This window comes from Coenobita brevimanus, chromosome 47 (assembly GCF_032717465.1).
Source record: "Coenobita brevimanus isolate Jiangsu-jjx chromosome 47, ASM3271746v2, whole genome shotgun sequence".
Taxonomy (NCBI): domain Eukaryota; kingdom Metazoa; phylum Arthropoda; class Malacostraca; order Decapoda; family Coenobitidae; genus Coenobita; species Coenobita brevimanus.
The window spans coordinates 1360336-1386164 of NC_137000.1; the positions used below are offsets into that span (position 1 = coordinate 1360336).

Below are 25829 nucleotides of genomic sequence, written 5' to 3' on the forward strand. Positions count from 1 at the left end.
GGCGCGTGCTATTTTATTGTTGCTCTTATCATGGTTGTTGTCATTATTGCTGTAGTTCTCTTTCTGGTTGGACAAAACTCTGAACTGAATCATTATCAAACCCATGCTGGACAACTTGCAACGGCCTTCACACGGTTTACTCGTATTACCCCTGCCATGGCCTACCACACGTCACCATCCCTGCCCTGCATGCCCAGTCCTCTCCAACCACTCCACACTTTTTCTACTGCCCCCTACCCCCTCACACGCATGGAGTCACGAAGAGAAATTTGCAACACCTCGCCACCAACGTCACTCATTATACAACCCCCGTCTTTACGGAGTTACTCATCTTAACCTATCGTACCACCCATCACCATCTCCACCCACCCACCCATTTTTGCTCCACTACCTTTAACTTTTTAGATTACCTGGCTCCCTGCAGTGCTTATCTTGACAGGGGGATTCAAAGGAAGGGCAAGGGAAGGCAGAGAAGATTGGAGCTGGTAAGGCAGGAGAAAGGGATGCGAGAGGGATGCAGGGGAACTCTGAGAGGTGGAGGGAGGTAAAGATAGGAATGTAGATAGGAGGTAGCGAGAGGAATACCGGGAAGGCAGAATGGGATTAAGGGACGGAGGAAGGCAGAGCTGAATAAGAAGGAGATGCATAGACAGATGAAGGAAGGTCCGGATGTGAGAAGGAGCCAGGGGAAGCAAAGTGAGTTAAAGATTTGGAGAAAAGGAGACACAAGGATGAAATATGGAGGAGAGGAAAGAGGGAGGGAGGCACGGAGGTGAAACCCTCGTATGGAGAGAGGGATGAGAGGAAGGCATGAGACTGAAATATGATGGGAGAGATGTGAAGGTGAACCAGAGTGAAAAAAAGCTATCGGGCGGTGCCATAGAGGGAAGGATGTGAGAGAGAGGCAGGGAAGGCACAATGGTCTGAAGAATGAAAGAGAGGCACGGAAGTGAGGAAAGGAGGGAGGAGTGACGATGGAGGGAGAAGTAGGTGGAAATAAGGAGTGAGGGAGGCAGTGGGAGGTATGGATGGAGAGATGAATGTGAGAGAAAGATATAGATTTAGAGAGATCTACGTAGAAATATAAAGAGAGGGAGGCAGAGAGAGGTATGAATGGAAAGAGTGAGAGATGCAATAGGGAGGCAGGGAGGTGAGATGTGAGAGGGAGGGAGGGAGAGAGAGGTGTGGGAGGGTGTGTGACGGAGGGCCAGAGTGTGTGAGGGCAGGACGGTGGTGTGGCAGTGTGGGTCCCGGCACTGGACTGACTGGTGAGGTGACGGGTGCCGCTCTCACTCTTCGCCTCAGTACACCATCCCAACCCCAACACATACACACGCACCGCAGGAAGGTCCGTCATTCTACACACCTTTATTTATATCCGTAAACTCACATATCCTTATTGCTGTGTTTTATGCTCTCCATTTTGGTTTTTTTTTATTACTAATATTGGCTCAAATACCCATGTAGTTCTCGCTTTATTACTTTCATGTTCAGTACTAATTTGCTCATATAAAATGTTCCCCCAACTTAAATACTCATGTTTCTCACTCAGTTGCCCTTGCAAACAGAACTTAATTAATTCAATATTTTCTCATAATTTATTCATGTCTTTCGTCTGTTTAACTTTATACTCCTGTATGCGTCCTAACTGTACGTCTTTACTCTCAGATACCCGTGTAACTCTTATTCCATGCTGCTGTATCCTGCATTACTCAGTGATGACTTTTCACTCAGATACCCACTTAGTTCTGTTATTATCCTCTCCTTATTGTGTCCTGACAATAAAATTCACTCAAGTACCAATTCAGCTCTAACTTCAGTCTCTCATACAGATACTCGTGTGACTCAAACTTTGTCCTCTCAGTACTAACTCTTAATTTTCACTCATACTGACTATCCTGTTTTCACGTCAACTTGGCCCAGATTTTCGTCCTTATGTAACTTATTCACGTAGCTGATTGGTAGAATAAGGCACGACTATGGCACTACATCGCTTTCAGAGCACTCTTCGTGACTGGCATCATATTCTGATATCAATTCCATTCTTACAACTCAACATTCAAGATGAAGAGCCGAAATTTTAGGCCAAGTTAAAGTGAACAGATACTAGTGAATCATTTATCTGTGCGGGTACATTGCTCTTCGAACTTTCAGAAAACTCTACTAACGGGTAGTTCTCATTCTGAGTTTACGACGAATCACAAAACATCGGCTTTTTCTTTATAAATAGTACTGTACTCTGATTTGATAACACTGGAATTTCAATGGGCATTTTTTTTCTATCGATTTATCTAGAACTTAACAGAAGAAAAGGCGATGTACAGTAAAGGCTTTCTGTAATTTTTATTCAGAAGACGCTGAGCCATGTGTGTGCAGAGATGATTTACTATTTAACTCTCTTGGCCCAAGGATGTATGTTTTGTTTTAAGTCTTGTTACCACCTGAAGATTACCTTTAGCTTTAGGAAGACTTTTCATTGTGGGGAAGTTTAATGGAGGTTGACTTTACACCCTACTCGGTCAAAAATTTCCCTACAGTTCAAGTAAAGTGTCTGCAGGTACCAAGAACACACAATGCGGGAGCTTCAGGGCCTTTATTTGTGGTGTGATGTGGGAGTGTAATTTTGTGCGGTGTGGTGTGGGAGGGTGGTATGGTGTGTTGTGTTGAATGGTGTGGTGTAGTGCGGTGTGGTGTGAGAGGGAGGTATGATGTGATGTGGTGTGTCTGGTGTGGTGTAGTGCAGTATGGTGTGGCTTCGTTAAAGTCGCTGATGGCTACAGGAGTGAATCAACCTTGAGTCCGGAAACCGTTAGTGAGAGGCAGACGGGCAGAGCTGCATCTAAAAATCCATCATGAGAGTGAATTGATTGATATGCAAGCGGCGCCCTCATATTTGTTCACAACTCACATCAGCCCACCACCACCATCATCAGACAGCATATACTCTATAATTATATACTTTGTCCTCCACCACCTCCAAGTATATATAGACATTAGTTTATATACTTTTTCCCATCACTACCCAATGTATACAGACGTTAGTTTATATACTTTGCCTACCACCACCACCACCACCACCACCACCACCACCACCACCACCTTCCAGCGCATGTAGACTTAATTTATATTTTTCCCCGCCACCACCATCACCACCTCTGCATCTCTTCCTTACGGTCTGCATCGTCACCTCTCTAGCCACACATGGAGTATTTATGATTCGACAACTTCTGGGCCCCCCTCTACCCTCCACTGCACACTGACACATTTATACTTGTGTTAACATTAATGTTTCCAATTCCAGGCATAGATTAGACAATTCGTTCCTTGAGATCTATCTGCAGCACACGTTCATATGTCACCGTTTGGGTACTAATGCCCATCGTCCTTACTGAACGCGTGCATGCTATGACTCATTAAGGATGTTTTTATGCCATGGTGGTAGTTCTTGTGAACGTACAGTAAAAACTACTAAGTGGAATGAAGATGCTAAAAATAATGTTCAGTCCTCTATTTTCTATGGAATGGATCTCAAAATTACGAAGGGTTACAATCAAGAAATCTTCCCACAATGGCTCAGGTTACGTTGGGAAGGGGTGTGTTAGGGAAGAGGTTGGCCGCATGTGAGGAAGTTGGTGTTACACGTTTGTTTATGTACGTCACGAGTCTGTAGTTTCTTCCCTCAGAGTAAGAAACGCCAAGTCGATTTACATCCTTGTGCTGTACCTACTTCACATTTAGATGCGAACAGATTTGGGCAATAGCGTCTCTGTTTTAAGATTCCCTGATCGTCCTGGGAATCGAACCCGGAACCTTTTGCTTGGGAGTAGAGTAAGCTTCTGGTTACACTACCACCACCCAAAGTACTTTGACGAAAAACAAATCCCTAAACTATCTTCAACCTCAGCCCGGGAGATAATTTCGTTCCGTGCACCATTTTTGCACTTTTTCTTATCCAGGAAGGTCTAGGATAAGTTTTTTTTTTTTTTAAGTATCAGGTTAGCTGAGTCAGTTAGGTTATTCTGTTACGTTAGGAGAGGTTATGTTAGGTTAAAGAAATATGAGAGATGGAAGAATGATCATCCTTGGAAAAAATCAAACTTAGCACTTGCATCAGGGGACAGTCTTGAGTCACTTATTGTCTGTCATGGTGCTTGAAGCTCTCTCACGTGACTTCAGAAATGAGCTCTCATGAGAGATGATGTATGCTGATGACTTGGTGTTGACTGTAGAAAATGAATGGGAGGCAGAAGAAATATTTAGGAAATGGAGAGACGGATGGGGCACAGGTATGAGAGCAAATGTGGATAAAACAAAAATTATGTCTAGGGCTGATGGCGGTGCTGTCAAAGCAGAGGAAGTAAGGCCATGTGCAGTTTGCCACAATTGTCTGAGAAGTAAATCGATCTTGTGCAGCGTTTGTGATAAGTGGGTGCATATAAGACGCAGTGGTATTTGAAGCAGACTGCGAAATAATGCTGATTTCTTGAGTGCGGTGTGTCGGAGAGAGCATAGAGAGACTGTTAGGCGTGGAATGGCTGATCTTGCTGGATAATCCCTTGAATGTGTGGAGGAGTTTTGTTATTTGGGGGACATGCTATGTGCTGGAAGTGGGTCTGGAGCTAGCTCTGTGGCTAAGGTAAGGAGAGGATGGAAAAAGTTCAGGGAACTGTTGCTTCTCCTAACATCGCGAGGGCTCTCCCTCAGTGTTAAAGGATGTTTGTATGCGGCAAATATTAGGAATGTAATGCTGTTTGGTAATGTGACCTCGGTAGTAAAAAAGGAGGTATTCGTAGGCTTAACCATACAGAAATGAAAGTGATTAGATAGATGTGAGGTGAGTCCTTGAATGCGAGGTCTGGAGGGGGGTGTTAAGACTGCGATTGAAGAAATGGGAGTAAGGATGGACTGGAATATATTGGTGTTGTGATGAGGAAGAGTAGATTGAGACAGTTTGGCCATGTTGAGGGGATGGTGGATGACAATTGGATGCGAGAGATGAGAAATGTGAAAGTCAGGGGTAGTGCTGCGAGAGGTAGACCCTTAAAGACTTGGGACGAGGTCAGAGAGTGTGACCTCAGGGATAAGGGACTGAATAGGGAGGCTGCCAGAGATCGAGCAGTGTGGAAAGTTGCCATAAGATGACCAAGGGCTACGCAGAGAAGCACCCGTAGCGCAAAAATGGTACACAGAACGGAAATCCACAGCCAGAGACCAGTTTCAAGTCCCTTAGGTCGCCGGTCCACTCTGCCATCGACACAGTCATTCCCATGTGTCTTGGTCTGGTTGCAAAAACATGTCTAAGCGCCTACAGGGAACTGATCGTAAAAAGAAAATAAAAAAAGGGGTATTGAATGGATATTGTTCTTATTAATGGAGATTCAGTTAACCCTCTGACTCCCGCAACCCTTCCCAAATGGGTATGCTGCTAAAACACGTCATCTGAATGTAGGGCCATTTTCTCTTCAGGTCAGGAGGGGTTAAGCAGTAAAGGAGTTGAGCAGTAAAGGAGTTGAGCAGTAAAGGAGTTGAGCAGTAAAGGAGTTGAGCAGTAAAGGAGTTGAGCAGTAAACGGGTTGAGCAGTAAACGGGTTGAGTAGTAAAGGGGTTAAGCAGTAAAGGGGTTAAGCAGTAAAGGGGTTGAACAGTAAAGGGATTAAGCAATAAAGTGGTTGAACAGTAAATGGGATAAGCGGTAAAGGAGTTGAACAATAAAGAAGTTAAGCAGTAAAATGGTTAAACAAAATGTAATCAAGTGAAAACATAAAACAAAAAAGTGGAAACATAAGCGTCCAGAAGTAGCAAGCACGAAATAAAAAGGACGTTCTAGTAGTGAAGAGGCTAAGCAGAAATAGATCGCCCGTTGGTATCAAGAGCAGAGTAAGAAGTTCAGATTCTAACTGACAGCGTGAAAACAAACCATGGGTAAACGATTCATACAGTTTATCTTGGCAGAGATTTTCGTCCTTTTTGCAGCCAGTTTCACGTAACTCAGTGTCAGAGGAAAACAATGCTGCGGCTTTATATCCTTGTCATAGGCTTCACCACCATCATATTTTAGCGTTAATCCCTTCTTCATCGGCAGAGATGTACAGGTGGCAGTTTTGTGCCTTGTGTGTGTGAACAGTTCAGAGTACAGATAGCAAAGGTCAAATAAAATACGTCATAGCAGCGAGGCGATTAACCCCTTCATGCTGATAGCGTTTTTTTCTTGCTGTCTCCAGACGATTTTACTCAGTTAAGGCAAACTTTTGAACTGTAGGAGTTTGACATTGCGTTCATTAACCCCTTTAGTACCAAAGGTCTTCCCTATAGCCTATTTGACTAACCTGTTCAGCTGAGATGCATGGACCGAGTAGAGTGTGTTTGAATCGCGGCTGCTGATTGGCCGCCGATGATTTAAATCTACACCGCTTGTTACTTTAACCCATATATATTTGTATTGTTAAACTGCCTTCAATACAAGCTGCCAGATTAAATATGGAATAATTTCCGAAGCTGAAGAGGTCAAAATTAGCTTTAATAGTTTATCAAAGAAAATTAAAGTTAATTATAAAGTTTCATAAAACGATGAGTGACGTTTGAAATAAATTATCCACCCGCGATGTACATCCACGTCCGCATGTTGCACTACATCCACGCACTGTGTACGTCTATGTCCGCATGTTGCGCTATAATATCCCCCCCACGGTGTACACCTACATCCGCATGTTGCACAACAATACATGCCTGCATTTACTTCAATGACATCATCGGCTGCATATGAGTAGCCGCGTATCAAACACACTCTACTTGCCGCATACAGCTCGGCTGCACAGGTCAGTCAAATAAACTATAATTGTATAAGTCGTCTGGATGTAGACAGAATAAAAGATATACAAGACGTCCTTTCAGAGAAGAAGTTGATCAGCATAAAGTCGTTCCGTGGAAGGAAGCATAGAAATAAACTGTTTTCGTACTGAAAGGGTGAGGCTATAGAGGAGGGAATCTTATTGTTGTTGTTGCTGTTCTTATATTCCTATTCCAGGTGCACTGCTGTCTGAAACTGCCTTTCTCCTGCCGTCCACCATCCTCGTTTCAGGGGATTGGGAGGGAGGTAAGGGACGGTTATATGACAGCTTTTGAATAACCGGGCAACGGAATCACTCGGTTATATCCGTACCACCACGGGAAGGGGTCCCTCTCCACCGCCAGGAATGATTCTGAGGCAGAGTCCGAGTACACACATATTACTACCATGTTATATAACCACAGCCAGCTGAAGTCCTGCGACCCTCTTGATAAACTCGACTAAGCTTCTGTTGTGCATAAGATTGTTTGTATATCTGTTTGTCATCACACACACGCACCATACACTTCAAAAAATGGTTAGGACTCTTTATTAACAAGACCACTGGTGCAATATTCACACAAGAAAAGTCTCAGGAAGGACAGTGAGTGTGTAGAATCCTTTCATGTGATCCGTTTTCTTATGGGGGTAGGGCTTAGTCAAGAGAGAAATATTACCGTAATCTTTGTTTTGCAGGACGGGCAAGGAAATGAGAGTCCAGAAGTCCAGAATCAGTTCCGTGTCTCTTGCTCCTTTTGCAGAAAGTGGTCTTACTTACGAAAGGGAATTCATAGTAAGATCGTGTGTGGATCCGAGCACATAGTCCTTCTTCTCGTAAACTTAAGAGGCATTCTATCACTTCCTCCTTTGCGGGTGATTATGACAAGTCGGTGGGGGCGCCCATCATCCACTCAGTGTAGTGGTACTCTATTTTAGGTAACTATACGTTGAGGGACAAGCCAAATGATTTCCTGAAACCAGAAAAACATTTAATATGCTGGGTGGTAACTTTATAACCATCAACACGTGTTCCTTACGTGTCAACAGGTGGGTTGGCAGAGGGTTAGTGCCCCTACCCAGAAAACAACTAACTAAAAATACAAACAAGAAGCCTCGGATCTGAAAATGCAAAGATGGCAGTGCACGCACACACACACACACACACACACACACACACACACACACACACACACACACACACACACAGAAAAAAACAAGGTCGAGGCTGTAGAAGGACAGGTGAACCCAACCCTACATTTTTTCTTTTCCCAAGGGCTTCTTTCCGTGTGTACCTATGCTGCACCATAATAACACGTACTGGAGAAAAAAAATATGGATGGGGACTCACTTCCTTTTACTGCTTCAACCTAGTTCCGATGGTTTTTAGCGCACTGCCATCCCTGCATCTTCAGTTTTATAAAATGTCTTTTTATACTTATTTCATTGATTTTTAAAAGCATCAGTGTAAGAAAGTTCCCAAGCAAGTTATTCAGCTTGAGAACCGGAGTAGTGAAGGGGTTAATGAAAGCTCTGACAAACCTGCTGCCATGAGAAAAACCCTCTTGAGCTAAGTAAAATCTTCTGGAGATGATAACAATGAAGAGCACTGAGAGAGAGCAACACTCGCTCTTTACGATCAGTCTATGGAAGAACTTTTTATCCTGCTTTGTGACCTTGATCTTTGGTTTGTTTTCTCAATTTTTAAATACTTCATCCTTGCATGGATAAAAGATGTTTATGTTGATCTTGCCCTGTGACCTTTGACCTATTCTTCTCAAAGTAGACTACTTTAATTTTTGGCTGACCTTAAATCTTTCCACCAAGTTAAATCCGAACTAAATCAAAACTTTTTTAATTAAAAGGGCAAACAATTTGTCCTTGTCTTGTGATCTTTAATTCTGAGAGACTGTTTTCAAAATTTAACCACTTTACGCTTTGCTCACCCTCTATCCATCTTGTTTTATTTAACTCGGAACAAAACTTGAAAAAGTTGACCTATTTCCGACCTGTAACCGCACATTCCACCTTTTTCGGGCAATATCTACCGTACTTTAGACCAGTGGAGAATAATACCCTCTCTGTGGGGAAAGAAAAAAAAAATCTTGTTTTGTCATTTTAGAGCCAGAAGGATCTAAGAAAGAAGCAGAAAGACGAATGTGGACCAAGGTTTATGGCGATTGTGTTTTAGCATGGTAAGGTTAGGTTTTAGTTACTTTAGATGTTTTAGGTAAAGAAAAGAATAAAGATTAAGGCTAGATGCTTACAAAGATTTTGATATCTTTGTGTCTGGATGTTACGAAGGATCTTTTTGGTAAGGTTTATGGGCGCGTCTTAGCCATCCCTACTTAGAGTGTCTATTGTCACTCTAATATTTCACCTTGGAATTATTTTGTATGCTGTCCGTCGTGTTGATATCGCCAGTCTACCTAAAAAAACATGCATCATCATCGTCATCATCATCATAATCATCATCATCATTATCATCATCATCATGACCTCTTTTCCAACCAAAGGATGGGGTGAGGTAGGATCTAGAAAAGAAGGAAGGATAAACCATGATAAGATAGACGACTATCAACAGTAAGCCCAGTGAAATAAGCCAGACCATAATACCATATTTCACTCATCATTCAAGCCCCCGGAATCCTGGCAGCAATTAACAGGTCAAGTTATCTACAGAAATATTAGTTGGAATTTTTCGCTAACATGCAAGATAATATTGAGGAATTACGTACAAAAAATATATACTTTTCTTACTCTAATTTGGCTTAAAACTGCCAGTTCTCCATCCTAAATTCCGAGTTGTAGCAGTTAACACTAAAAAAATAATGCTAGTCACAAAGAAGTGCTGCAGAACGTATGGAGAGCCGTACCATTGTCTTCTTACGTCATTCAAATGGGTGAGATTAGTTGCAACGTGACCAAAATCTGGGTCAGGTTAGAGTGAAAGAACTATAGCAAGGAGGAGCCATCAGAGAGCCCCAAGCTGACTTAATACGGACCTTGACCTCTTGTGTATCTGTCTCCCTATACTTCATAGACACTGATGGCACTGATTTGTGGCCGTATAACATCATCAGTGTCAGTTCCTGCAGATGCTCCGGACTGAGTGTCAACTATCTCGTGGTCGTGACAGCTGTAGCATTCTGTCCTAGCTAAAGTAGACGATTTTATTTAGCTGAGAGAGTGTCATACGAGAAGGAGCTTAATACTATAGTCGCGGCGTACGACTCTGAGTTTGTCATTATCGTACTCTGGCAACCTATCATTCAAAATGTGCGTCCGATAACGTATTATACACGAATCATTATTATGCATGAATATATTATACACGAATATTATTATGCACGAACACATTATACACCAATCACATGCGTCTCATATTATACAAGAAATAAGAAGCATTTTTGAATGGTAGGTTGCCAGGGCACGATAACAACAACCTCAGAGTCGAGCGCCGCGACTATAGTACTTTTAGTCTTCTTATTCTCTTCCAGCTAACGCTAGGCGATTTTATTCAGCTGATAGAGGGTTACAGGACCCAGAAAGTGTTAAGCCCCTCTCTACAATGACGTCTTGTTATATACGATTTATGAAATCTCCAGACTGATTCATTCGCCATTTGGGATATGTCTTGTAGCCTACTGAGGTGGTCAGATATACTGCACCTCTCACTAATCTCCTAACAGCATGTTCTAAGCTGAGTAACCTCAAGAATACCCTTTTTACTCTAACTTGTCCTAAAATTACGATCTCTCCACCATGAATGCCGAGTTGTAACAATAGATTAACACAAGAATATAATACTAGTCAGGAGGAAGTGCTATGGAAAAGGACGTAGAGTTGTACCCTAGTATTGTCATTTCTGCCACTGGACTCCCTGAAATAAGCTACAAAAATCTGGGCCACGTTAGTGAGCGCAGCATCGCATCAGTTAATTATAAAGTAAAAATGACGTGCTGAAGGGAGAAGTGAAGCAAGAGGAGGGACAGGACTTTTGTTGCTCATTGTACTTTTGTTTGAGCGAAAATTTTCATGTAGTTGAGGGTTAGCTATAGTCTTTATTAACTCCCCTTCACGAACAGGGTGCTTTCCTAAACTGAATATAAGAACAGGAATATTGCAGGAGGAAAAAAAAAGTGGTTGTACTGAATGGATAAGGGTGACGTAAGGGTGACGGGAGGTGGGTGGGCAAGGCGGCACCACTTGTGGCTATGTCCGGTTATCTCTGTACCCCTCACCCCCCCCTCTCCATCTAACACTCCTCACTCCCCCTACCCCTCTCTCTCCCTCTCCATTCTCTTTCCCTCACCTTCCCTCTCTCCTTCCCACCCACCCTTCCTCGTCCCTACAGTTATCTTTACTTTCTATGTAATCCTCCCCTCTCTCTCTCTCTCTCTCTCTCTCTCTCTCTCTCTCTCTCTCTCTCTCTCTCTCTCTCTCCAGTGCGTATAAATCGGGGGATCCGGTAGTGCACTGGTTAACACATAAGTATGGCTCACACCTGGTAGAGCCCGAGTTCCATTCTGATCAGGCTGGTGGACTCAGTTTGTTTCTACTTTCACCCTTTTCAGCCAGCAGTACAGTTAGGGACCTGGATGTAATACTGACTACAGCGGATCATATTCTACTTGAAGATTGGATCCTGTACCATTTTTTGTCTAACTTGGCGTAATATTGCCATCTCTCCATCTTGAATGCTGACTGGGAGAAAAGATAAACACTAGAATATGATGCTAGTCATGAGGAAGTGCTGTGGAAAGGATGTAGAGCCGTAGCACCGTCTTTTTCTGCCACTGAGCTACGTGAAGTCCAAGCTGCGAAAGAACAAAAATCTAGGCCAAACTAAGGTAAAAAGGTTATAGTCAAAAAATTTTGTCGTGCCTTATTAATTCTCGTGAAGTCGATAACTGAAAATTTAACCAGTCTTCATCATATAAATCAACGGCGATTCCGTTTGCCATAGTTACTCCATGAATCTTTTTTTTTTTTTTTTTTTTTTGCAAGAATACTGTTCCCAGATTCATACATATCCCCCAGCTGACGTTTTTACAGGATCTGATTATACAGGGTGGTCCATATATAACACCCCTCTTCCATTCCACCAGACCATTTCTCGTGTGTTGTGGGGATGGGTCAGTCAGCGTTATCAGTGTCTACCCTTCATCATTCATTAATTTCCTGCTTCCACTGCCACACCCACACCAGCAACAAAGCTGCTCCCGCAACACATTAGGTACCACCAGGCGAAGACGCAAGCCTTGCTCGCGAACTCAACATACAACCTCCACAACAGGATACATTATGGGTTGAAATGAGACTCAAGATAAACTAAGTTGACCCCATATGACCTTGACTTTGATCCCGTGACCTTGCCGACCTAATCAGTTCATCGTCCCTTCATCCTGAATCGCTGACGAAAGTTTGGTTGAAACCCATCAAGGAGTTCAGGAGATAACATGCACACAAGGATAAATTAAGTCGACCTCATATGATCTTGACCTTTGACCCCTTAACCTAGCTGACCTTATCAGTTCATCATCTCCTTATACTGCTTCACTGATGAAAGTTTGATGGAAATCCGCCAGTGGGTTCAGGAGATATCGCACACAGAAAAGCGTTTCGGGCTCTCGGACCCATCACGCATGCACGGACAGACCAGTCATTTAATGTCTCCTCCGCCATGGGTGGGCGGAGGTATAATTATTTAATGTAGAGTTATGGTAGGCATAATTATGGAAGCTTGCTTGGCCTTGCATCACATTCTTCCTTTCTCAAATCAGTGACGCAATAACTCAGTGGAAACTTGGAACAAAAGGCAAGGTGGAACCAAGCTATGAGTATGATGAGCGTTCCTCTCTATTTCCCTTGAGGACGTATTCTAGGTGGCATAGGAGGTTTCGCAGCACAACTTCCTTAGCGATTTATTTTGTATATTCCATCTTAACGTTATCTTGCTTATTATATATATCGTTTTTTTATCTTGCACATCTGAAGTCTCGTCCACACGGTGCCTAAAACAATGCCCGAAACAGTGTTAGGAACATGCCAGGAACATGCTAGATACATGCTTCCAAACATGCCACAAACACGTTCGTGAACTTACTGGACTGATTATCCCCAAACCTGTTCCCGGCAGGAAACGTCCTCAGCAGTGATGATAGCATGTCTCGAGACAAGTTTACGAGTTTGAACGTCCAAACGAGATACTTCGAGCATATGCAGACATGTCCGAAGCAGTGTTTCGAACATGCTTCAAAACTTGTTTCAGGCTTGTGTAGACGGAACCTTAGGATGCGGCCACACTTGCTCGAAACATGTGACCGACGAGAAGAAACGAAGCACCGAGTTAGAGCTGCTTCAGGGGCCGAGTGTGAACGTAGGATGGAGCCTGGAGCATTGTTTCCTCTCGTCAGTCACATGTCTGGGGCAAGTGTGGCCGTAGCCTAACATTCATGGGGGTATTGAGGTGTAATCTGAAGAATAAATAACTGAAAATTAGGTGTTACAGTTTCAACAAAGGCACTTAGCAAACGACCCCAAGGATCAAGTCACGGTACGGTAGTGGCTGTGTTTAATAGTCAAACATCCCTACATCAAAGAATATATAAATAAATATGTAAGTGAATAAATAGTCAAACAAATACATGAATGAACAAATGCGAATATAAATAAAAGAACTGTGTGTTGATATTTGCTTAACGAACAAAAGAGATTCGAAGGATAATCATTGCCAACAGGAACGATATACGTTATGTTTAGGGGGCGATGACGTGACCTGCATCATCTAAGTTTTCTAAATATTTGAGGAAAAATAGCCACTCTTAAAATGAATAAAATAACCTGGAAGTAGTCAAAATATAAAGTCAAAATTTATCATGTTACTGAAGACTTTTCAACCACCGTAGGACGAGAAGCCACTCCTGCAGAATTGCCAACGGGTTTCATAAGTATCAGTTTGTGTGTGTGTGTGTGTGTGTGTGTGTGTGTGTGTGTGTGTGTGTGTGCGCGCGCGCGCGCTTTAAATCCTGAAGAAGCTACTACAAACTGTTTTGACCCTCAGAGTACGGAAAGCCACCCATAATCCCTTTAGTATGAGTATGTCATCTTATTCTTACACTCTCCAAATGATCTGACTTTATTCAACGTTGGAGAGACTTTTCGAACTGGAGGTGATGGAGAGACCTATCGAACTGGAGGTGATGGAGAGACCTATCGAACTGGAGGTGATGGAGAGACCTATCGAACTGCAGGGGTTGGGGAGACTTCGACTGGAGGGATTGGAGGACTTTCGGAACTGGATGGGCTGGAGAGATTTTTTAAAGCTGGAGGGGTTGGAGAGAGTTTTCGAACTGGAGGGGTTGAAGAGACATTATTTAACTTTAGACAGGCTTCGAACTGGACGGGTTACATGCAGCCTCTATCAACCACTTCACTAGGTGGGGTGTTTCCCCGGTGTACACTTTCTCACGGTTTGAAGGGTTACTGGGCACAATTACCGAACCCTGGAGAACGGAAAGTTACTCCATAGCTGGGTAAAATAACCTGCAGGTAACCGAAAAATAATCACAAGGCTTTTTGTATCATGTAGGGGATACCAGAGATTAATGGAAAAATTAATGTCTATACACTGCAACAATTTCCTAAACCCTCATACTTGCAGAGGATCCAAGTTGGGCCGAAACAGATGTATCATAAATAAAGGAAAAACAAATGAGCGAAGCAAAGAGAAAAGGAAATCTAATGTATGAGTGGGTATTATTCTTCCACAGCTCCGTGAAATCAAAACACACTACCAGAGACTGTTTCCAACTCGAATAGGAAGCCACTCTTGAGATGAGTCAAAAAATATTCGAAGTAGAGCAGATATTTAACAGTCGAGAGTTCTCACATCCTGAACCCACTAACGGAGCCTGAGAATAAAAAGAGATAATTATACGTATGACACTGCCAGGACGGATGAGCGTTAGGAAAGAAGCTCCACATTCTCCCACACTCTGTCCTATGTTGACGAGCTCACTCAACTCCAGTATGGACCTTGTTTTCGTTGGTATGGGAGGTTTCGTAGCAACTGTTGTTTTGCTGTTTCTTTTATACATTACACCTTAATATCTTGAACGTTTTTATACTCTTTTCAATAGCGATAGAGATTATACGATTAACATAGAAGACATAAAGGCTTGATGAGCCAAGTAAATCGCAAAGGAAGAGGTGTTACGAAATCTCTGACCTCATTGAAAATACAGTAATATATGAAATAATCAAAAAAACTAAAATCTCTCACTTGATCCGACAGTACAACCACACAGTATATTTCAGTGTCTCTCTCTCGCTTAACACTTTTACGGGACAAGGTTTCTCTTAGCCAAATACAATTATCCAGCGTTCGATCATTGCGGTGAAAGCGTTATGGAGGTTTGCCTTGGCTCTGCCCCAGGATGATTAATTTAGTTTTGCGTTAGTACGATTACATGACTGAATTTCTCACGTGCGGTCATCGTTGTGAAGTGACGAAATAATATAGAGAGTGGTCCGTAAATAGGGTTATATTGCGGGGATGGCTGAGTCTGCTGGAGTGGGCGTGGGTGTGGCAGTGGGAGCAGGAAATGAATAAAAATGATGCAAGGTAGACACTGATAACACTGACTGAGGTGTCCCCATATCACACGGAAATGGCCCCGGAGAGGAAGAGGGCGTTATATATGGACCCCCCTGCATAGAATGGCACTATAATTAAGTTTCCAAAGCCGAAATTGCGCCTCAACGAAAGTGTGTGATGAGGGTAAACAAGAAAGCCGATGGGGTGACTGCTACTGTACCCATGCAGAACCTCCTTGGATAAACAGTGTTGGCATGAATCCTGTATGACGTATTGTACATGCAGGATTTCCGCCATTCCACACACACACACACACACACACACACACACACACACACACACACACACACACACACACACACACACACACACACACACACACACACACACACACACACACACACACACTTATGGAGAAAACATACCATTAACCCAGCACGGTACGGCAGGATAACGCAGAGGGCATACGGTACTGGGACCAAAAAAGGAAAGTGAGATATTAGGGCATGCTAGAAACATGTTCACTCCGAGGACGTCCCTGTTATCTTCCTCTTCCTAGTTCTTGGTGACATGATTAGTTCGGGGGAGACTTTACTGAAATGGAGCGATTAGATATAGTTCTTTTCAACACCCCCCCAACCACCACCAAAAATCTCCTACGAACTTAACAAAATCGTCTGTTGATTGCAAGAATAACATAGCAAATACGTCATTGAAGTGAAGTGGTTGGTCCCTTCAACGCAAAGAAATTTAAATTATTATATTCTTGCTGTTCTCATGTTATTTTATTCAGACCAGATCTTTAGAAATACAGGAGTTAGAGACAGCCCTCATGACGCGCTCCACCACCAGGGGTCTCTCTTAGGCTTGATAAAATCGTCCCGTGGCAGTAAGAAATAAATAGCAAGTACCGTATATCATCAGACTGAAAGAGTTGGAAATCCCTGACCTACTCGCACGGATATGAGAGTCGTCATGCTGGTGGAGTACAAATCAGTAAGAGACGTTTGTAGTTAGGGTGGTTCATATGATAGTCAAAGTATGGGATTTACTTTGTGTGTGTGTGTGTGTGTGTGTGTGTGTGTGTGTGTGTGTGAGAGAGAGAGAGAGAGGGGGGGGAGTCAGTTTATGTCGTCGGTATAAAATAAGAGGGTGCAAACACAGCATAACAGAGGCCATACTACCAGCACCCATATTACACCATTCACTCCAGTAACTGAATTTCATTTTGTTCTCGCTACCAGACGTTTGTAATCAGTACAGTGGGGGTTAATATAAGTTAGATATACCACTTATTAACACCTTCCATACAGAAGACCTTTCCTAAGTTGAATAAAATTGTCTGGAGGAGGAGGGAATAAGATAAAAACACGTCATCGGGTTGAGGGAGTTGAACATCCGCCATGTCTGGGTTTAAAGTTATACTCAGCACCGCAGCCTGGGAGACGAACGTGTTAACCCCTTCACACTTTGATGACGCACTTTCGTTTTTTTTCTTACCATAATCTGACGATTTTATTCACCTTAGGAAAGGTCTTTCGTACTGAAGAGGATAATAAAGGCTATATCTAACCTCTCCAGTTCGAAAATTCCCTTCAAGCTGAATTAAATCGTCTGTATATCGGTAGAATAATGTAAAAAAAACAAAAATAAAACGTCATATGGAAGGGATTAACGCTTAGCACCCAAAGGATCTAATATTAACCCCTTGCATGTGAGTGACGTCCTTTTTACTTCACTCGTGTTGCCATTAGGCAACAATATTCAATTTGGGAGTGGACTCTAGTACCGGAGGGGTTTAATAAGGCTATATCTAACTCCTGGAGATCGAAAAGTCTATCCTCAGCCGAATAAAATGATCAGGAGATGGCAAGAATAAAATGAAACAGCCGTCTATAAGTCAAATGGTCAATAGAGTACCCTGTAAACTGAGATATAAATCGGTTTATATCGTCTGTGACGTAAACCTGTTCCATCAGCTATATATCATTCGTTTTTAACTAGGTGGAGATTTTCGCCTTTCTGTAGCCCACTTCTATGACTCAGTGGCAGAACAAAACAGTACTACGTCTCAGCATCCTTTGAACAGAACATCGTGACTGACGCCATATTCTAGTGTTAAAATCTTGCTATAGCCCAACACTCAAGATGGGGATATAGCAGTGTAACATCTGACTAAAATGAACAGAAAATACAGGTTATGGAAAAGCCGAGGGAGTGTTGTGTGCGATGGGAAGAAGGGTCGTTGCTTAGCAGGTAGAGGAGGTCTAGTCGAAGCCACCCCCTCACAGAATGCAGCCACGGGAAACGGATAGACAGCTACAGATAGACAGACATTATAAAAGTAAGACGTGTGATAATAGAAGTATCACCCTTCTTATGTCCAGGCATCAACGAACTTTGGCCGATATTCTCTACGGCATTGTGTCCTGCCTTCCATATGTGTGACATCCCTATTCAAACAACACAGAGCATCTTTCCTTCGCATACTCTTCTGCTGTGTGTTTCTTACCACTGTCACACACAAAAATAGTTAAAGTAATGCCTTCCATTGCCAAAGCCGCCAAAGAAGTGTCGGCTATTGCTCATGGCGGTAAATCTACTCACATTACTCGTATCGTTTGCCACCTCTTCCTCGATTCCCATACCTCGCTATCGGCCACATTCATTCACCGTATTATTCCAAATTGCGCAAATAAAAGGAAGACACAAACAGATGAATATCCACAGACAGGGCATGCACACACAAACACCTACATACAGGAGATGCACACAGATGAAGTTCCACGCAGGAGATGCACACAAACTGAAGATTCACACACAGAAGATGCACACAAACACCCACATACAGGACATGCATTCAGATGAAGATCCACACACAGGAGATGCACAGAGATGAAGTTCCACACACATGAGATGCATTCAGATGAAGTTCCACATGCAGGAGATGCACAGGGAAACACCTACGTACAGGAAATCCACACAGAATATCCGTACACACATCAGATGCACACAGAAACATCTACATACAGAAGATGCACACATATGAAGATCCTAATACAGCAGACGCACACAGAGAGGGCACATGTAGAGGTGCACACAGACGAAAGCCTACGTACACAGATGGGATATGTAGAGAGGAGGATGCATACACAGAAGAAGGTACACACAGAGAGAACACACGTACACTAGGTACACATACAATGAAATTACACACACACACACACACACACACACAGTAAGAAAAAGATATGCTGAGATTAAGCCCCGTACCAGGAAGACACACATACACACACTAAATATGTAAATAGAGAGGTTTACATGAGTGTAGTGTACTGTGGCATGACGCACCCGAGGCCTTGAGAGAGAGAGAGAGAGAGAGAGAGAGAGAGAGAGAGAGAGAGAGAGAAAGAGAGAGAGTGTAAATATCTGAATGGGGATGTTTGTTTGTGTGTGTGTGTGTGTGTGTGTGTGTGTGTGTGTGTGTGTGTGTGTGTGTGTGTGTGTGTGTGTGTGTGTGTGTGTGTTGCTAGCTGTTTCATGGCTTCTCTTACTCTCCCCACCCTCTCTCCCACCCCACTTTACCCCCACCCCTATCATCACGGCTCTCTGCCTTCCTTTGATTACGTGTGGGGGTGAGTGCGTGTGGTGCGTGGAGGGTGTGAGATGGGGAGAAGGGGATGGGGGTGCGTAGGTGTGGGTGTGGGTGGGAGTGTTGGTATGGATATGTACGTGTGTGGGGGGTGATATGGGTGTGGGTGTGTAGGGGTTTAGATATGGATGTGTGTGTGTGTAATTCACCGGGTCGGTCAGGATCACTTGATGGTCGTGATGGTCAGCTTTTACCCTCCCGGAAGGGAGCTGAGAGCTCATATAGTCCGATCTAAGGGCAAGGTTGTGACCTTCACACACGCACACACCCGTCCTCTTGCTCAAGGGGGACAGTAACCACCCACTTCGTCAGTAAAACTTTTCGCAGCTTGAGCAAGGCGCGAACTCCCGTCCACCAGTTGGCAAGCGGGAACGTTACCACTGCACCAGCGAGCGGTGTGTGTGTGTGTGTGTGTGTGTGTGTGTGTGTGTGTGTGTGTGTGTGTGTGTGTGTGTGTGTGTGTGTGTGTGTGTGTGTGTGTGTGTGTGTGTGTGTGTGTGTGTTACTGTTTAGTGCGTGAATGAGAACCTGACTGGAGTGCTTTGGTGTGGGTGTGTGAGCACCTCCCCCCCCTCATATCCCTCTCACAGCCATTTACCCTCCTCTCTTCAGGTGGATGTGGGTTGTGGGTGTCGGTGTCGGTGGGTGTGGGTGTGGATGGGTTAGCGTGTGGGTGTGTGGGTGTGAATGTAGCCATGATGGATGAGTGTGGCCTTGAATGGCGGTATAGTTGTGGATATAAGTGTGGGTGGGTGTGGGTGTGACTGTAGATATGAGTGTGGGTGGGTGTGGGTGTGACCGTAGATGTGAGTGTGGGTGGGTGTGGGTGTGATTGTAGATATGAGTATGGATGGGTGTGGATGTGGATATAGATATGAGTGTGGGTGGGTGTGGGTGTGATTGTAGATATTGGTGGGTGTAGCCTAAAAGAGTATGGGTGTGAGTGTGGGTGTTCGTGTAAATATAGGTATGGCTGGGCGTGCGGATGGGTGTGGGTTGGGTGTGGGCGTGGGTGGGTGAGGATGAGTGTAGCTAAAGTAGGTGTGAGCGTGGGTGTGGGTGTAGGGTGGGTTGAATGTGGCAGTGCGTGTGGGTGAATGGTGTTGATGGGTTTGTGTGGGTGATATGTGGGTGTGGGTTTGTGCCTGGGTGCCGGTGCGGGTGCGTGGTTATGGGTGCGAGTGTGGGTGTAGGTGTGAATTGGTGCGGGTGGGTTCTAGTGAAGGTGTAGGTAGGCGTTGTTGTAGCTGTAGATGTGGATGAGTGAGCCTGTGGGTGTAGGTGTGGGTGGCTGTAAGTGGGTGTGTTTGAGTGGGTGTGGATGGCTGTAGCTGGTTGTGGGTGTGGCTGTGAGTATGACTATAAGTGTGGGTGGGCGCAGGTGTTGGAGTGAGTGTGGCTGTGGGTATGGGGTTGGTGTGAGTGTGGGTATATATGTGAGTGTGGGTGTGGATGTGGTTGGAAGTAGGTGTTTGTGTATATAATATGTGTGTGTATGTGCCGACCTGTGAGTTAGGATGGGAGAGTGTGGTGTTTGAAGTGAATGGTGGTGTGTATAATTGAATCGGCGTTAATGAATGTTTGTGTGTGTGTGTGTGTGTGTGTGTGTGTGTGTGTGTGTGTGTGTGTGTGTGTGTGTGTGTGTGTGTGTACCCCCAAATTCCTCCGCCCTTATCATCTGTTATTTACTCTCCTGTTATCAAGGAAGGGTGGGAGGGTGTGTGCTTTTGCTGTGTCTATGTGTGTGTGTGTGTGTGTGTGTGTGTGTGCGCGTGTGTGTGTGTAATGTATGAATGCATGTGCGATTGTATGAATGGGTGTGTGTTTTTCTTCTCTCACCTGCTTGAGTGGATAAGCATGTGTGTGTGTGTGTGTGTGTGTGTGTGTGTGAGGGTCGGGATGGGTGTAAGAATCATTTAACGCTTGGCTAAGTATGTGTAGCCTAATACTGAACATACCAGTAAGTACAGAGTGTGTATGTTTATATGAACCAGTATATATTTGTGTCCCATTCTTCAGTAAATGTGAATGTGGTCAAAGATGTATATTTTAGTCTGTTAATTCATTACTGCTTTCGTTCTGTGACTAAGGTACTACTTTTCTACTGAAGAAATAAACTACATTTCTCTCTCGTGAATTGAATTTGATGAATAGCGGTGGTTTTCTGGTGAGCTTAAGAGGCTTAGTAGCACCTTTTCCTTACTGATGTTTTTAGCGCACCACACCTAGACCATCTCAACGGTCGGGACAATTCTAGTATTCGATTCCAGCCAAAGCCAGACGATTTGCGTCAATCTCATCATGGATTTATTCAATTTGAGATATGGTTCGTACTCGAGCGGTTATATATGGCCTTCATTAACCCTTTCAATGTAGTGTTTTCCTAATTTCAATAAAATCATCTATAGGTAGCGAGAATATGCCAAGGTAATACGTCATCGTAAGAGAAGAGTTAACGTTCCATACGCAAAAACATACTAAATTTTAGTGAGGAGGAGATGCCACGCAGGCAGAGAGAAGGTTTGAATAAATGCCTGTCAGCTGCACGAGGTTCATTAAAGCAAACAATCAGTTTTTGCTAAGACCCCTCTTCCCTTTGAATAGGATCCACAACAACCCATGTAGTCCCTGGCTGTACTGCTGGGTGAAGAAGGACAAGGGGAAAACATACTGTGTCCAAGAATGTGACCCTCCTTAAAATCAAACTCGGTCTTTCCTAACTTGAATGCAGTCGTTTGGTACCATCAAGAATAAAGGGAAGGACATCACCCGTAGTGAAGGAGTTGTGGGAGGTGAGGATTGCGGCGTGCAGGGAAAGAGGTTGGAAGGGAAGAGGGGAGAGGGAAGGGGAAGGGGAAGGAGGGGTGGGAGGAGAGGAAGAGGGAGAGGGAGAAGGCAGTTTGATGGGGAAGGTAGAGAAATGGGGGAGGGGGGGGGAGAGGGAAGGAGAGTGGAGAAATGAGGAGTTGGGGAGAAGGGGATGAAACACAGGCAAAGGGAAGGAAGTGACTTGAGGGAAGGGAGAAGAAGGCATATATTTCACCCCTACCGACTGCACAGGGTCATCAGTGCAGACTGGCAGTTTATGCTGAGTCCCAACCATCCCCTAGAATATTGAACGCGACAGTAGATGTTACAGCTGGGTGGAGGTGCAAGGGAAGTGGGGATAGGTGCTGAGAGAGAGAGACAGAGACAGAGACAGAGACATACAGACAGACAGAGACAAGCAACAGATCGCTAACTATACACACACATATAACACCATACTTCCTGAACGTCACAGGTGCTTTAGAATATACTGTCGCAGAGAGAGAAAGAGAGAGAGAGAGAGAGATGCCTGTTGAGTGTAGACTGGCTTTGATATGCATGGAAGATTACTGAGAGAATCTTTGTAGACAGTTATTAAGCAGATTACAAGTTTGCCCAACCCATCATCATCATCAACATTCTAACCTTATAAAGATTCTTCCTTCCCTGGGTACTATAAACGAAAAAGAGATGATGATGTGTATTAAGCACCCTTCACTCTCTATAATCCCTTTGCAAAAAATCCATCAATCCTGTTAAACGTTTTACATTATTTCAGTTTTTCATTCTTGGTGTTTCATCTTAGAAAGAATGTAGTGTATTAAGCATCTTTCACTCTCTATTTTCCCTTTGCAATATTCCAGTAAATCTCTTAGCCATTGTACATTATAACAGTTTTGTTTTATACATCACATTCGTCTTATTTATCTCTGCTTTCAAAACCGCCACTCTGTCACGGCATGTCGAGATTTTATGTATGACGCTCCGTTCTGCTGTGCGTACCAAAGTCAAGGGCGTGTGTACTCGTCCGTTTAGTGACTGTCAACAAAGAAAAACACATTCTTCGATAAAAATTCTACACAACCCAATCCCTCTTCTATCTTTACTACACTATTTTTACTCTACCTTGACTCAGATTTTCGCCCTTTTACTCTTTATTTCGCTTCACTGACTGAATAAGGCAGCACTATGATTCTACATCCTTTCTGTAGCACTTTTTCGTGACTTGCACCATATTCTAGTGTAATTCTTTTGTTGCAACTCAGCACTGAAGATGGAGAGATGGCACTTTTAGGCTAAGTTAGAGTAAAAGGGGTATTGTTTGTCTTCCTTATAAGTTCACTGATATTCCTGTATATTACTTTCGCAATCTCCGTATATATTAAAAGGCTAAACATAGCAGGACGTAAACTGTACTATACAAAATTCATCACCAAGTAAAATGAGCTCCGAAGCCTCCTGTGTTACCTTAAATTAGGCTACATTTTCGTGAGGTTTGAGCTTCTTACATCCCTTCCTTATCGCTTGCCTTAAATATCACACTGGTATCCTTTTTTTATACTCCCTGTATCTTTTAATAGTGATATAGATTGCACAAACAAACAAATAGCATACAGAGGAGTGTTAAGATGCTATTTACAGAAATAAATCGGTAAGTAAAAAGTGCTAGAAAGCCTTCTGTGACAACAAGTACAAGGTCCCCCCAAAACAGCTCAATCAAGGGCAAGTATTTTGTGTATGGCACGTTATTATTCTCTTGTATTACATCTACGCTAATGATGTCGGTATCAAGATTAAAACTGTATAAGTAACATGTAAGAAAATATTAAAGAGTGAAATGCAAAATAAACAGCAAATGCAAAAGAGGTAGAACGACTCCCAAACCAAATATAAAAATATAAACAAATTGCTAATGAAAAGATGCTAGAAAACCTCCCAAACTAAATCAGAATATTAGTCTCAGTAGTATGTGTTGCGGAGACAGCTCATTCTGCTGGTGTGGGCATAGGTATGGCAGTGGGGGTATGAAATTAATAAATAGTGCAGGATAGACACTGATAAAGCTGATTAAGGAGTCCCCTTCACCACATGAGAAAGCACCCGGCAGAGAAGAGCGTTATTTATGAGCCACCCTGTATTAAGGTGTGAAATGCAAAGTAAATCGCGAATGAAAATGTGCTAGAAAACTTCCTGAAGCCGTGAGAACACGATGCAAAGTGTGTAGCAGCAGACACACCCCTACCCCAAGCCAGCGTATAAACGGTATGGAAATCCTCCTCAACCAACGAGAATACGGTTTTCAGAACACCTCATCCAAGGGTCCATTCCTACAAGTTAAGAGGGCTTTAGTGCATCTCTTCTTTACCAATTTATTTCTGTATAGGCCATATTAACATTCACTTGCATTTCATGTATGTAAAGTATGACAATATCAAAATTAAAATTGTATACGTAGCACATAAGAAAATATTAAGGTGTGAAGTAAAAAATAAATCGCCAGTGAGAAGGGGTTTGCAATCTCCGGAAGCTACGAGAACACGATCCAAGGTCTCTAACAGCAGACACATCCTCGGCCAGGCACCAGTGGGCCAGGAAATAATGACACCACACTTGAGAGCCTAGCTTTTCCATGCCAGTCATGACCGTCTTAATGACACAACAAAACTGTGTGTATGCTTGCTGCCTTTAGGAGAGGAACTAGCTCTCTCATTCTTTATTACTTATATTCCAGCAGACGGTATTTTTCAACTAAGTGAGATGTATGAGATGAGTGTGTTAAAACCGTCACCAATAACCCTCTCGTGATCCGGACAAATCCAGTAAAATACAGCTGTCACCAGATAGTACTGTTAACTTGTCAGCGAGTCATAGGAGTCAGAGCGTTTGTTACATACACTGTTGAAATACGTTCCGGCGTAAGATCATAAAATGTACTAGTCCTTTCACCTTTATTTATTTCACATAGCCTAGTTGTAGAAAAGGACGTTCTACATCTTTCCGACAGCACTTCCTCATGACTAACACCATAGTCAAGTGTTAATCCGTTGTTACAACTCTGCATTCAAGACAGAGAGATGGCAGTTTTAGACCAAGTTAGAATAGAAAGACCATAGCCTTTTAGGTCAGTGAAAAACTTTAAGGAACTATATCAGAATTAAGACCAATCTTGTTGGGTTCTTATTCGAGCAGGTGGGATGCGTTGATTCTACAGAAATTAGTACTTTACACGAGCGTCAGTGAAAACTTAACTGGACCTTTATATCTCAAGAATCTCTGGTGAGTTATGTCAATATTAAAGGGAATTTTGTTGGGTTCTTATTCAAGCAGGTGAAATGAGCTGGTTCTAATGAAATTAGTCCTTTATGTTAGTGAAAAACATTATTAGTGCTTAATGTCAGTAAAAAGGGAAATACTTGGGTGCGTTGTGTGAGAATTAAGAGGAATTATGTTGTGTCCCTACTCGGACAGGTGGACGGAGTTGATTCTACATTCATTAATCCTTTATACCTTGTGACAAACTTTACTACTCCTTTATATCAATAGGAAGAGAAAGCCTGGGTGAATATTGTCAGATTTAATGGGGATTTTTTTGTCCACTATTCATGTGAGTTGGTTCCACAGATTTTTTTACCTGTGAGAAACTTTACTAGTTCTTTACATCAGTGGTAAAAACCTGGATGAGTTGTGTCAGAATTAAGAAGAATTTTGGTGGGTCCTTATTCGGGCAGGTGGGCAGCGTTGGTTCAAGAGCTTCATAGGGCTCGAGGGCGCCTCCTAGCCTCCACCGCCACTTGACTTTTTCATGGGCCGGAATGTGGCGCAATAGTGGACCGTATTCTCATCAGCTCAGAAGGATTTCTGCCCCTTCTCATTCATCATCTTCCTTTTCCATATAATGCATTACTGTTCCCTTGTATTTTATTTATGGAAACTACGCCAGTGTT

General features: G+C 43.2%; 1 protein-coding gene across 2 annotated transcripts in view; it reads left to right on the top strand.

Annotated features, from left to right (window-relative positions):
• The first annotated feature begins 1284 nt into the window (after positions 1-1284).
• The window catches only part of LOC145399037 (uncharacterized protein C05D11.1-like), a 99610-nt gene continuing 75065 nt past the window's right edge, over positions 1285-25829 (top strand). For both annotated transcript variants that reach the window (XM_080271767.1, XM_080271768.1), the window contains exon 1: positions 1285-1348. The gene's annotated coding sequence lies outside the window, so the exon portion shown is untranslated. The remainder of the gene's footprint in view (positions 1349-25829) is intronic.